Genomic DNA, 15,820 nt, shown 5'->3' on the forward strand with positions numbered 1-15,820 from the left:
TAACTTTTGCCTAGACCACCCTTTCGGGTTTTCAGCCTAGCGGGTCTTCAGACTTCATCTTTTTTCTTTTTCTCTTTTTTATTTGCTTTGAACCTCTGCTACTTACACCATAAAGATTTTCTAAGTATGCTTGGGTTCAAAAGGGTAGGATATTTCTTTGGATTTCAAGGTTTCGATCAAATCTGGACTAGCCAAACTGCCTACATACCCCCAAAATTGATGATCAGGTCTGCGTAGTTTGCTTTAGAGTTTGGCAAAAAATGATTTAGCTTTTAGCTCAAAGGTTGACCGAACCTGGAAGACCAGGCTGCCTACATACCTTGTAGAAAGGGATCATGTCTGCGTAGTTCAGAACAAAAATGCCTCTGGTTTGTTAGGTGTTTGAAGGAAATGTTTGATTTAGCTTTCTGGCTCGAAGGGGTTTGCTAATAGATTTGTCAAACTTGGGGTTTTTGGTTTTGAAGGTTCAACCGGCCAAGAATGGCCTTCTGGTGTTCTAGCGTACAAGCTTCTGAAGTGATTGAGGTTCAACAGCTTTGAATCTTTTTCACTTTTTTTTGAGGGGTCTGATGGCATTTCCAGGCAAGACTTCAATTAGGATGCACAAGCTCATCTGATTGAATTCACACTTGTCTCCATGATCACAAACTGATATTCGGGATTCTACGACTCTGGGTCTTCTCTGAATTTTGAAGATGATTACTTCTTGTTTCATTTTATCAATTCCACTTTTTGGGATTCTGATATACCTAAGGATTTGATGTAGGGGCATGTTCCCTTCTCCTTTTGTTTTGGATTCTATCTTCTTTTCCTTTGTTCGTTTTTCTTTTCTCTCTTTCTTCTTTTTTCTCGGGAATGCCCCTACTCTTTGAATGCTCTAACTTGAAATTCCATCTAGATGTCAGGCCCAAGAATTCTTGTGGGACTCATGTTCTTTGATTGTGACTTTGTTGTCCGAAAGTCTTCCCTCAATCTTTTTACTATCTTTACTTGGTGTTTGATTTTCCTCCTTTGAAATTTTCATTTTTTCGACCTGATGTCAAAAGTTGAGGGAGACCTACATTGAACCGCATTAGGGCATGCTCCCAGTTTATCCTCATAGGACCAAGCAAGACTTCTTTGAACCCTCTAAATAGGTTTATCAATTCTTTGCGCTCTTAGGGAGATAAAGTTTTGCCAATCCGTATTTTCTGAGTCTCAGATTTCGATACCAATATCCATAGTTTCGATTTTATCTTCGAGTGGCTTTGCTCGACGCTCTTCCTCTCGTTTGACCATCTTTCAGATCTCGAGGGGAATTTCGTCGGCATTCTCATCAGAGGAGGGTGTCTAGGTTTGTTTAACATTAGATCCAAGAGTTGAACAGACACGAAAATTGGACACACTAGAATCACATGTTCATTTGATTTGAAAATTTCGAGTACATCAACGATTTTCGACGCGCCACAATAGGCTCTATGTCAGACTCAACAAAGGACTAAACACTGGCTCATAATGAGAGAAACCAACAGACACAACATACTCAGAATTGATACTGACATAACTAGACTTACTAACTTTGATAGGAGAGTTGGTATACATACGACAAAACAAATTTCAAAGACAAGACACTTCATCGAAATCAATAGATTGGCGCTGAAAGTTCCTGGACAACGTGCCTTCCTTAATGATGATAATGACTGGAGAGATCGACCCTAGAGTTAGAATCTCAGAAGGGACGGCCCTATAATGTCATGTCAAGTTGGATCAAGTTGATCCAATGGCATTGGTAGGATTTTCTCTGGCATGATGTTTTCAAGGAGTTCAAGCTCTAACATTTGTTCCTGTCCTTTTCAATTCACTTCCTAGCCCCGGGGTGGTACAGGTAAAGGTGGTAAGATCTATGAAGGGTTGAATGGGTGGAATGGTTCCCACGGTGGGTGAAAGAGGTGCAACATGATTAAGTGCAGGATTCTCGGAAGCATTTGAGTTCGAGAAGAATGAGGGGATCCCCGTCTATCAGGTCCTGGACTTCATCATCATCTCTCTCATTTCTGCCAGGACAAGACTCTCAGTAGACTCAACCATCTGGGCAAGGTGGGAGGAAATAGGTACAACGGACTGGTGAAACCGAGCGAGTTTGTAGATGGAAGCTTGTTTAGGAGGTATGATGAGCAACTGGGCAAGACTCCTATCATGGTCATCTCAAACACTAGGCTCAATGAGAAGTAATCACAAGGCAATGTAATGTGTAAGTTGAAACAAAAGGTAGCACAAACACATCCTTCCCCTTGATAAAATCCGACAGAATAACGACTGTACAAGGAGATGTGGTAAGGTAAGCACATAGTTCGTCATCAAACCCAAAAGGATAATGATTACGCTCAAGGTTTTTAGAGAAAATCCGGTAGCATAACAGCTATACTAGGAGGGTAACATGAAGAGTATGTCATCCTGTTCAAGATAAAGCAGGGCTCTCACCAAGAACACACACTCTAGTAATGATAATGGCAAGATAGACTCACAATCGACATGTGGAATGCGATCTGATCAGAATTAATCAAAAGATCAGGCGAAGATAGATCATGGCTGTAAAGATAATAAGGTGAAACCAATGATCTGATCATAATCCAAAAAATGGATAAATAGGGAGAATGGATTAGATTATGAAAGAAAACCTAACTAAGAAGCATGCCCTAATCTAATAATAAAGATATATAGATATATTCTAACCAGGGGCACCAATCCCAGTCTTATCTAGCAGAGGCAAGGAAGTCTTGACTCATGACAAACTGATGAGTGTACTAGGACTACGTTGTAGCCACGTAAAGTGAGCTACACTAGTCTATAAATGGGTCAGGGCTCGTAACTCTAGGCTCCACATGTGTAAGCAACACATGTTCGTCCCTATATGAATGCAAAATATATATAAGCACATGCACCTCCTAATTGGGTTTCACTAAGTCAGCAAATATATTTATGTACATAATATATGTAAAATGAAAGTAGGGCTCCAGACTCAATCTATCGGACACTATGCATATGATCCATACTTTAGATGTATAACACAAGTACGCCAGTGTTATATATAGTATGCTTCATTGCTCATCGGCTGCTGTAAACACAAGTACGTCTAGTGTTTACGGGGGGAGCACCGGCGCACAGCTTGTAAATAGATTCAACGGCACCATCAGGGTAATGACATCCCATCTGACACACACTATATCTATCCCGTAGAGCCAATAATAAAATAATGAAAGAGAGAAAGAATATGAAAGAAGTAAAGAATACGATAATGCATGCTGTGCAGTGTGTGAATCCCATATTTTATTATGCACCTATTTGGTGCCCCTGGCTTCTAACGAAAAGGTTCCCATTTAACTTTATTTTTGCCCAAATTTCTTCAAAATTAATTAAAAAGGAATTATAGCAGAGTTAGGCAATATCTCGAAAGATCCCCAGCAGAGTTGCCAGCCTGTGGACCCCGATCCCGAGGACGGCTGCGAGCGGCGATACGAGATCCCTGTCAATCCTCTAAGATCTCCACAAGGTGAAGGAGAGCTCTACCATGGAACTCTCGAATGATGCCCTCACAACATGAGTGACGATATAAATGAGATACCTCTTGATCCGGAGATAAAAACCTTGAAACCAAGACGTACCTGAAGCAAAGAAAGAGTCGCCATACAGGGAAGTCGGCCCTGGAACCCATACAATACTCTGTTGCAACTGATAACCAGAGATACAAAAGGTCCGTGCCTGATGACGAATGGGGAAGGTGTTAGGCGTCCCCAATCCGCACAAGTGCAAGTACTAGTCTCTTATGCTATTTATTATTAAGTTTGAAGAGTTTTGGGCAAAAATCAAATGAAATGGGAACGATTATCCCTGGCAAAATGTCTATCTAAGCATGCATGACCCGGGGATGGGTAAAAGAAAATAAACATCCAAATCCTAACGCATCGCATCTAGTCTTAACTCATCACATCTAGAAAAGCAGTAACATCCGCATGCACAGCTACAGCTAAGCAAATAATATAGGAGATATGATAAGCAGGAAAGCAGTAAATAACTACAACTAAGCATATGATCATGATAAGTAAGCAGATAAATGCTACAGCTAAACATGTAAATAAGCATGTGAAACTGTACAAAAGAAGAGCTAAAAGATGCTAGAAAATAGTAATCAATCACATGCTAACAAAGTAAGCAAGCTAAAAGTAACACATAATATACCAAAGACAAACACACGATAAGCTAAAAGATGCAAAGAAAGAAAGGAATCAGAAAATCGACGGTATGCGAGAACTAAAAATGCCAGGGAAAAGAAAATGGGACATATGATAGACTCAGGGAGCGATTATAAAGGAATCGAGCTCAGTGATCCTGATCCGCTAAAGATCGGACAAGTCTCGCGGTCGTCATAGGCTATCATTGGGCTCAGCGAGGACAATCCCTATGAAGGGGCCACGCTACGTCGTCACCCGTCCCAAAACCCGATAAAACGTCAGAAAATCGATGAAAATCGAAAAACCACGTTCAAGATCGGAAATGGAATGAAAAGAGAGCTCCGAATGACCTGAGAATCACCATCCTTGCCATTTTAGTTTTTGTTTTGAAAGGTTTGAAAAGGTTTTATTTAAAAGGTTTGAAATATTTTTTTCAGAAAAGTTTGACTGAACTCGGGATGACAGTCCCAAGCTGCCTACGTACCTAGTGGAAAGGGATAACGTAATTCGAAACAGCTTTTTCGAAAAATGTTTTAGTGTTTTTTAAGTTTTTTGTTGTTTTTGAATTTTTGGTTATTTGATTTTTATGTGTTTTTGAATATCCCTTTTGATTGAAAAGGGGGTTTGGCTCAGGAGGTTTCTGTCCGTCGTCGCCAAAGAAACTCCGAAAACTGACCGAAAACCCTGGCCGATAAAGGTCTTGAAACACCAATGATAATCTCAAGCTTCGATGAAAATCCTGAAATGAGGAATTCTAAGAATCCGAAAAGAACTCGAATGCCAACACGAAACCCAAAGAGGGAAATAAAGAGAAGAGAGAACGGGGCTCCGAGTATCCTTATCGTAGCCCGTTTCATCTTATAGAGTAACAAAACCAAGGTTAAAACTTCAACAGAATCATGGTTTTTGTACAAGCGCTACCTGCTCATCTTTAATATCTTTAGAGAGAATGAGACTAAGGTAAATTTTGAGATGATCCGTACAAGGAAAATAATAGAATGGAAGACTTTAGTCACATACCCCTACCAAAAAAAAATGCATATAAAATGGGCAAAGTCACCATGGGTAAAGAAGATAAGAGCAGAGAATTCCAAAGATGAGACATAGTGACCCAATATAGAAACTTATCTTCTCTGTCCCATTACTCTTCTCATTTCCTAGCAATAGCATCCATCTATATTATTGTGGCCTAGCAAAGATCAAACAAAATAGAAATGGGAAACTCATTTTATGTCATTGAAGAGACTAAAATCTGAAGCATGAATGAGATAGCTTAGTTCAAACTTTACTATCCTATAGGGTATACACCGTTCACCTTGCCGCTAACTTTAAGTGGCTGTTAAAGACTTCTTACACTTCCCATGACCCTTGCAAGCCAATTAATAGGAGGGAACAAACAGTGACCGTGCAAATGCCAAAACATGACTGTTAATTCCATTTTCATAGGAAAATTAATGGAGGGAACTTTTTCTCATGCTAGGCATTGTGAAATTGGATTGTCACGGATCACTCTTGTGGCAAAACAAGATGTTAACAGAGACGCAATAACGGAGCGGGGATGGGCTGTGACCAAGAGACTATGGAAGCTTGTGAGGCCTGATCGAGGCGATGAAATGCCCCATTTGCAACATTCACCCAAGCCCATTGACCGTATTTACAATTTGCCTAGCTAAAGGACTCTTTACTGTTCAGAATAAGTAGAAGATCTTCACATACCAAATTCAAAACAATCTTATAACCTAATTACTTTAACTACAAGCATTGATCTAATGAGATGATGTTTGTTCCATTTGAAAAACCATGCTCGGCTACCATTAATAAGAACCATGGCCTATATGAAACCTATACAAGACAAATTTAAGATCATGAGTCCTAATGTTGAGGCAAAAAATCCCTTTAAAAAGCACATGCACACAAATCACAGGTAAAAACATAGGCCAATGACCATGTTCTATAACTCTAGATTTATCACTCTTCTGCCCACCAATCATAGGAAATGACTATAAGCATTATTTTGTGCTATCTCTAAAACAATTATTTAATTGCGAATTCCTTTCTAATATCATTAACTTTAGAGATTGCGAGCACAAGAAGTAAAGGAATACTTACAAGGACGTTATTGGAAGAGGTCTTTGGCATGAAAGTCCACGAGATCCGACTTGATTTCCCGGCAGCGAACGAACCGATCAGCTTGCAAAGAAAATTAGATGGCTGAAATGGGTTTTAGGTAGAGGTTATGGCTGATTGGAGATGGAAGGTGGAAATTGATCGGATCTCCGACGAGCTTGCCGGAGAAGGAGATAACAAGGTTTATATCTCAAGATGGTGATGGTTGTAGGACATGGGTTTCAGATCCAAAGCTGATATTGGCAAAATTGATAATGGAAATGGAGGTTGAGACGAGGAAGAAGATGAGGTCATGGTGGCTGGTGCTAGCACGGTGGAGATGGAGGTCGGAATCGGGTAGGATTGGTGGTGACTAACCTCCTCTCCTCCCTTCTTTTCTCTGCTGATTTTCTAATGAAAATGATAATTCCTCCCCTGATTTTTCACAAAAATGGGGCCCGAAGGTGGAGGCAGTGTAAGGGTGGATTTGGTAGAGGAGAAAATGGCCGCGGGTGCCAGAATGTGGCCGGAACAATGGTGATGAGGGTTTGATGGTGGCTGTAAGGAGATGGAGATGGGGATAAAAAATGAAATGGGTTTTAAGATGATGGTGGAGAGGCTTGGGCTGAAATGGTGGCTGACTTGGGTGGAATTGGTGGCTGACTTGTGAAAAAGAAGGTGGCTAATGGTGTGCGACCTTTAAAGGTGGCCGGAGTCCGTAGTGGTGGAGATGGCTGATGTGGGTTTTGATGGTTGTTGTGAAGGTATGATGGCTTGGGAATAAAAATGGTGTAGAGATGATGTTCGGGAGTTGGCCGGAGATCCGGTGGAAAAGAAGATGGGGTGCGGATTCCGGTGGGTTCGTTGGATCTCGGAGGTGGGCGGAGTTCGTAGTGGTGGCAGTGAGGTGATGGTGGCTGAAATTAAGGGAAAAGATGGAGGGATGATCGGCTATGGCGAAGGGACAGCCGGATTCCGGCCGGAAGCATGGTCGGAGGAGATGGTCTCGGCCCCCTTTTATCTCTCTGTGTTTTGCTCTTGTGGCTGCAAAATGGGGCTTCCCTGTTTGCAAAAAAATGAGAAGCCCCCTTGATCTCTTTGCTCTCTGATTCTTCAAGTCATGTGAAAGAGGGTTTTGATCTTGGATTGGTGATGGTAGATGTGAGTGCAGGAGAGGGTTTAAATGGAATAAGGTTTGTAGGAAGTATTGGTGCTTTAGATGGAGGTGGAAGAAGATGAAGATGATGATAGAGTGATTGGGAATGAGTTAGGGGTAGCAAGAAGGTGGAGATGGCTGTTATGATGAAGGTGGAAGAAGAAGGTGGCTGACTTGGGCGAAAATGGTGGTGGGAGGTGGTGGTGAAGAGGATGGTGGTCGGCTAGGGAGGTTGATGGGACACAAATACGGCGTCGCCCTCAAATATCGCCACGTGTCGTCCATGCACAAATAAAGCCTAAACTTCATGAAGAAAGGCGTTGGAAAATGGCAAGACCATACGATCATGACACGTGTCACTCCCTCGCCGTCCAAGCCTCATCATCACAAGTTATGGAAGGAAATATCCGGCAAAGCCACGCGCGCCGGCGGAGCACGGGAACGGCCCAATCCTGCAAAGGAAGGTTTTCTCTCCATAATGATGAAAAGACCCGCGCACCTCCCTTTAAAAGGAAGAAAGGGAAGAAGAGAGGGGAGGACACGCTTTTGAAAGACATCCCCTTTTTTCTCAGCTCCCGCATAACAACCGGAAAAAGAGGCGAGGCAGCAACAGAGGAGACTAGGAACTTAATCCTACTCTCCCTGCTAGTCCCCTCCGACCCACTCTTCCGCACACCGAGAAAAGTACCCGCGCGCCTTGTTCCTGGTAACCCTAATCAAAACCCTTCCCTCTTCTCACTGTCCTTTATATCGATTGGTCGAAGGATCTGACTTGGGTGTTGAAGTGGTCGTCCGGGATCCACCCGGACCCCCTGACCCCTTTGTTTGTGATTGCAGACCCCGCGGAGGCCCTCTACCAACCGCGCGATTGCAGACCCGAATTCAGACGCCATCAGAGGTGCGACCATGGAGTTGGGGACGGTGGCTCCTTCTCTTCTCTCCCTGCAGCCCCCTAAAAAAATGAAGAAGATCCCCTTTGAAAGCCCTAATTCGTTGGGTTTTAATCAAGGGAAATGATATATTCTACCCCCTCTTTATCCCATGGGCAGCCCCTTGTAGTGTATTTTATGACTACTCTTTTTGTAAAAAGGGGTAGTCTGGGCATGGAGAAGGACAAACATATAATTTCTCTTTTAATACAGGGATTTGGTATTGGCACACCTCCCTTTTTTAAATCAACCCGCTTCTATTTACAATTGATATTACCTTACCTTGCTTTGATAATCACACAAACTCAGTTTGTGTTTTCTTAACTTTTACGCCCGCTCCATTTGAAATTTTGCAAGAGTGATCTTAAGAATGGCCACATTTTCCTAGTGGCTATTCACACACTAAAAGACAAGTGAGTTAGCGAAAATATCAACATAAGGTTATGGTCAATCATATGGAACTTAGGGGTGTAAATATAGGAGTGCCGATATCAAAACTCATGGGTATTTTGTAACTTTTCCAAGTTTTGGGAAAATGAAGGGAAGTTTAAGGCTTTCAAACAGAAGGCACTATTGGGGCCAAGGATCATCTAGGCTATCTGGGTTTCCAAAAGGCTTTGCAAATGACGGAACTTTTGCCTCGAATCAGTTTTCTTTGCATTTGGGATCCTCTTCCTCGGGAAGTTAGGGATTTGGTTTGAGACTTCAACTCAACTTCGGGATTTGACGGTTGACTTTAGGGTCCTATTCAATTACAGGATTTTATTCAAACTTGATGTTTGATTTTTAGGGTCTGGTCAAAATGGGGTGTCTACACTAGGTAACTTAAAGGGGCACTAAGTTTTCTTAATTTTTATTAAAGAGTTTCTCCACGGACCATCCAACCCATCTAAAACCAAGTTAAAATATACTAAGAGGGGGTTGTCCAGTCAAATAATGGGACTAAAATAATTTGTGATTTACCATAAATAAGAGTTTAAGGGTTCATTTCCCCTAATTTTGAGATCTCATTAGAAACCCTAGCAGAGCTCATTTTTTGTTTGTGAGAAAGAACAAAGAGAGATTTTGGAAACCCTAATCGAGCTCCATTTCTACCGGCCAAAAGCTTCTTCTGTGGCGAACCAGGTCAGAATTCGACCAACTTCTTTCCTTTGCTTAATCAGTCCATTTCTCTGTTATTTCTAGTTCTTTTGCTGTGATCCAAGTCCTCAAATCTCTGATCCAAATCTATAAACCCTAATTCTAGCTTGTTTTTTTATTCCGATCAATCTCCGGCCGTTTTTCCTACTCTAACTCCGGCCAAAATTCTGACTGATCCTTCTTCTCCACTCAATTTATGTTCTAGCACAATTTTCCTCTTTTAAGCCTTCATTAGATTTCAAACCAAAGCCTTGAAACCCTAACTCTAATCACTTGCTTACTCCTTCATTGATCAAGTTTCAAGCTGAGTTAAATCGAGTGTTCATTTGAGAAATTTGAAACATCTTTTGGATAAAAAATTTGCTCGAGAGAAGGTTTCTAATTGTTCTATTGAAGATTTGTCGAAGGAGAACAATCTAGTTGCTTTAAAATCAAAGAATTAAGGTATGTTGATTATCTGTTCTGATTAGATCTTCGATTATATTTAAGCTCAATTTAATTTAAAGAAAGCTTAAGATTTGCTCATTTAAAAGCTTGATGTGTGCTCTATATGGAAGAATATCATCTGATCTCTGGACTTTTTTTATCATTATTTTCATAAACAAATATAAAATCTGCGTGCGTATAGGTCTGTTGTGTGTTTTTTATAGAAGGATGCATTTGATCTCTGAAATTCTGCGTATTACATCATTGTTTCCTAGAAAATTAGTTTTGTTGTGTGATCCTTATGGAAGAATATCATTTGATTGCTGAAAATTTGAATTCTTTCACGTACTGTTTAAAGTTTACATAGATCGTTGGCTCGTTATAGTCATTTTGGCGTAAATTTGAGTGTTGTTGCTGATCTGATAGATATGTAATCATTTAAAAAGTTGTTCTATGAGTAATTTGGGGCTATATCTCTTACTTGATAGCTATATTATCATCTAGTGGTTGTTATGTGATGATTTAAACCTGATTGATGATTCAATAACAATTTTTTTAGTGATCTGAGTTGTGTCATTTATATGGTGGTTATTTGTCAATGGTGTGGGCCTGATGTGTTCTGACATTTCCCACTCTAGTGTAAAATTGGCTTGACTCCTTAGTTGACTGAATCCTAGAGGCAACCAGTTGAATATTAGACCTCTATGTCACCATTTTCTTTGTCTATGAGTGTCTGTGTGTGTACGTAGGTTTGTGTATGTAGGTGTGTGTATGTAGGTGTGTGTATGTAGGTGTGTGTATGTGTATGAGAGTATACCATAGTGAGGTGTTGCTAAATACTTGAGTCTATTGTTAACTATGGGTTCCTGCTGATTGTCTTTTGTCCTCTACTTTTATAGTGTATTTTGATGATTCAAATAGGGTATGGTTCATGACGAGTGTTTGTTAGGCTAGAGTTCAACATTGTCTTTGAATACCTTTGAGATGGTGATGCCTTCTTCATGCCTTTGATATCACTTTGAGCTCCGAGAAATATTCTCGGAACTCCGAGGTTCGGGCCAGTAGAAAATAAAAAAATCCGTGTGTTCTCGGAACTCCGAGCGTTTTTCTCGGAGCTCCGAGAATCGGGCCAGGCGCGTTATATCCCTGGACCCGGTTCAGTTTTCTCATTTTTTCTTCTCTTCTTTTCCTCTTCCTTCCATTTCTCTTCAAACCCTGACTCCATTTTCCTTTTTTTTCTTCATTTCCCCCCTACATCTTCCTCCAAAACTCTCTTCTCCCTTCCAAATCCCTCTCTTCTTCCTAACATCCTAGTTTTTTCCATTCAAACCCTAGGATTTCACCCCTTTTTCATTTTTTCTTTCTTCCTTTCTCTATTTCTCCTGTTTTCCTCCATTTTAGGGCTATTTTTCTTTTTTTAACACATTATTTTTCTCTCCACCCACATTTTCTCTCACCATGCCTCCTAAAACCAAAAATCTCAACATTGGAGGCTCCTCCCAAATTGCAGACCCCGAATACGTTCCTGAAGACGTTCCCGAGGAAGAAGGGCCTTCACGGAAGAAGGCCAAGGCCAAGGCTGTAGCGACCGAGGTTGTGTCCAACTCCTATTTCACTGGGGATAAGGCCAAGAAACTCTGGGCCGACGTCGGCACTAGGGGCATCCTCACCGGTAGGTACATTGACCCCCCTATCCTTCAAAATTTTGATTTAAAGGCCAAATTTGATGCCCTTCATTGGACACCCATCCTTCACCTCAACGAACCCGTTTACCCTCGATTGGTGCGTCTCTTCTATGCCAATCTCACAATTTCCCCTTCCTTCTTCAAAATCGAATCTAAGATCAAGAAAACTGTCATCAAACTCAACCATCACACTTTTGCCACACTTCTTGGGATTAGCCATGAGGGCCTCTTACACTATTTTTGGTCGGAAGATGGGACACATTCACTTGATGATCTTGATCATGACACTGTCTATGGTCGGATAACACGGCGCTACGACCCTAATATGCCCGTACAATCTGCCGACCTCATTCCGGTTGCGCGCATGCTCCATAACTTCATGTACCACATCTTCATACCTCGTGCTGGGATGCGTGAAGCCCTAAGACCCTTAGAGGCATATATTATCTACAGCATCCTAGAGGGCCGCCAGCTTTGTCTGCCTTATATCATGTTTCGCTACATGTTTTAGACACCTGGCCGCTACCGCTCTTCCTTGCCATATGGCATGATTCTCACCCGTGTCTTCTGCAACTTTGGCATCATCTTGGATGGAGAGATGACCATGACTCCTACTACCCCGTTTGATGTTCAGACCTTTAACCGCATGGCTCTTAATCAAGCAGCGATTGACATTGATTCTGACGATGGAGGCGGCTACGAAGCCGAGGACCAGGCTGCACCGGCACCCCAGCCGTCACAAGATACATCTCAATTTTGCACTCGCCAGGATTTGGCTCACATGCAGGAGGCTCTTGAGCGATCCATGGCCTTACAGTTTGAGCGGCTGTCTACCCATGTCAACTCTGAGATTTCTACTCGCTTCCAGACCATGACTACCCACGTTGATGACCAGTGGGCTGCCTATTATCGCTACATCTCCAGTTCTTCTCGTCAGTCACCGCCTCCTCCGGAGCAGTAGATGACTCTCGTTCTCTGATGATGGATCGTGTCTTGCTCAGATTTCTCTTTATATTAGGCTTATCTATATATTTCTATTTGCCTCGGTCATCTTTGGACTATAAGTTGGTTGTATGGATCCTATTTAGCTAGATGCTTCTATAGTCAGTTGGATCTTTTTGGGCTGTATTCGGTTTATCTAATTCTGTCACTATTATGATGTGTCATGGATGCTATGTCCTTTGACTAGTTGTATGCACTTTTATGTATGCCATTTCACATCATCTATATATATATATATCTATCTCTTTTGTTTACTGTGCGGTGTGCTTCTCTGTTTTATTTTTTTTTGCTTGCATACCTTGTCTTATGCCTGCTTTCTCTATTGCATTGCAATTCACTTGTCTCATTGGCTCACACCTACCCTCTTTCCTTTTGTTCCACCTTTTTGGTGATGACAAAAGGGGGAGAATATTTGAGCTCCCAAGTCATAATAATATGCATATATTAAGGAGGAGCAAAGCTCTATGCTTATAATTTTGCAATCAAATTTCCATCATTAAAAGTATTGCCTTAAATGTTCAATTAAATCAAACTCTTAGGGGGAGCACAAATTGTTTTATTCATCCCTAAAGGGGGAGCTCCTACCCTAAAACAAATTATGTTTGTCATCATAAAAAAAGGGGAGATTGTTAGCCCAAGGGTTCAACAAGTACTCCCATTGAAATGTTTTGATGATTAACAAACTCAATTTGTTATAAAATAAAGGTTTTATACACTAATGATTTCCATTGGCAAAGTTTTGGTGTTCATAGCGTAGCATCCTCAAGAGTGCATGACAAACGGCAAATCATTCAAGCTCAAAGTGATATCAACGGCATGAAGAAGGCATCACCATCTCCAAGGTATTCAAAGACAAGGTTGAACTCTAGCCTAACAAGAATGGCAATCAACTAAAAAGTTCAAGCTTGACTCAAGCATCAATGGAGTTGAGTAAAGACATGTTAAAGTCTCTACAAGGTGCCAACAAGATTGAAGACCAAGTAGAATTAAGATGTAAATGGTCCTTCATGTATAATCTAGGTCTATGGCACAAAGGAGAGTTAAAATCAACCTAGATAGAATTTAATTGGTTAGTGAATGTTCATGGTGGTGTCCCAACATAATTTGGACCCACATAACATTCCATTTATCTTGTTTAGTGTTAGCCCAAGGGTTCTGTAAGCCCAAGGGTTCCCCATGGGTTCATTCAATCACCTTGTTTTGAGGATTAACAAACGCAAATTGATTAGTCGTTTATGGACTAATCATCTGCCTTGAGTGTTGTGCTTTAGACAGGTCCTACACAAGTCAAATCATACTAGCACACACCTTGTTGGCCTATGCTTGAAGATGAACCAACCAATGGACAAAGGAGCTAGAGCATTCTTGGACAAATCACACCTTGGAGGATCCACCAAGGAGAAGCTCAACATCATCCATATCAAGCATTGAACATACAGAGAAGTTCATGAAGGCCAAAGCTGGATGATCAAGAACCTAATGCAAAGGACCAAGGAGCTTGTACCACAACTTGAAGATGTCAAGCATGGAATCTCAACCATAAAAGATCCCAGCTCAAATAAGAGTTCAAGAGAGTGATAGAAAGGGTAGAATATATTCTTATCTCTCTTGCATATTCTCTTGTCAAGGCACATTGTTTAAATCTCTAAAAATATGTTTTTTCAAAGAGACTAACACACCCTTTAAGGACTTAAATGGATAAGTGAATGGCCATGGTGGTGTACCAACATGTTGGGACCCATATGGCATTCAACACAAGAATGAACAAAACAGAGTTCCGAAGCAACAACCTGGACCAGCAACTAAATCCTATCAAAACTTATTTAAAATATTTTCAAATATTTTTGAAAATATTTTTAACAGATAGCTCTCATTTTTCTCATATCCATAGAGTATAAGAACATCGAAATCCGACGAGAAATGAATGAGAAATAAATTTTTCAAATTAAACAGTGTTTGCTGGAAATCCAGTCTCGGAACTCCGAGAATTATTCTCGGAGCTCCGAGCTCAGAACTCCGAGAACATTCTCGGAGCTCCGAAAAATGGTCCAGATTCTAAAATTAAAAGCTCTGTTTGAATTCTCGGAACTCCGAGAAATGTTTTTCTTCAAAAAAATATAGCCGTTGTGGTGCAACAGCTAGTTGAATTTTTGACCCAGTTTTGACTGTTTTACCCCCCAAACGGTCACATGGAGTTGGGATTTTATACATACCCATTCAAGGGTCCAAAACACATGAGGAACATTGTCCAACTCTAATAAACCCTAGAAATCCATTTGTGAATCATTTTTTGGTTAATCTCTCACCAATCCTTCATTGTGCCTTGACTTTGGGAAAATCCACTTGAGATTGGTTAGGTTTAAACTTGTTTATCTTTGAGAGCATCCTTCGAGCTATAACTTGTAATCAAGCCTAGTATGAGGCTAATACTTCTTCTTCTTCTTTATTCGATCGGTGGCAAGGGCATCTGTTGTTTTTAATTCCCTTGGGTGAAGCGCTTAGAACTCGGCGGAGAAGGAGAGTCATTGTAAAGGTGGAAGGGCATCCTCATTTAATTCCCTTGGAGTGTAAAAGCCTTGGAGCCGGGCGTGGTGGAGGTCTCAATAGTGGAAATCCTCAAGTGCGACCTTCAGTAGAGTGGAGTAGGCCGTTGGCCGAACCACTATAAAGCCTTCTGTCGCTTGCGTTGGTATTTCTCGATTTCTCACTCCCTCTATCACTCTCTTATTTGTGCTTGTCTTATTATTTAGAATTGAGTGAGTTAGCATTGCCATCCAACGTGAATATCTTTACATTGCTAATTAGCCCACTAAATCTCCTAATTAAGTTGGTTGTTTAAACAAGAGTTTTTAAGCTTATATACATTTGTGAAAATTGGTTAAGCTTAACTAATTCAACTTAATTAACCAAGGGATAAAACTAGGGTGAAATTAGTAAAAGTTTTCAAAAGGTAAAACTTTTATAAACATCCTATTCACCCCCCTCTAGGTTGCCAAACCAAGCCTCTACTTGGATTTCAGGTTCCCCATGGGTTCATTCAATCATCTTGTTTTGATGATTAACAAACGCAAATTGATTAGTCGTTTATGGACTAATCATTTGCCTTGAGTGTTGTGCTTTAGACAGGTCATACACAAGTCAAATCATACTAGCACACACCTTGTTGGC

The sequence above is a fragment of the Tasmannia lanceolata genome, unplaced genomic scaffold, assembly GCF_043159265.1.
Source record: "Tasmannia lanceolata isolate RefF3 unplaced genomic scaffold, GAP_Taslan_0.1 ptg000008l, whole genome shotgun sequence".
In the NCBI taxonomy this organism is placed as follows: domain Eukaryota; kingdom Viridiplantae; phylum Streptophyta; class Magnoliopsida; order Canellales; family Winteraceae; genus Tasmannia; species Tasmannia lanceolata.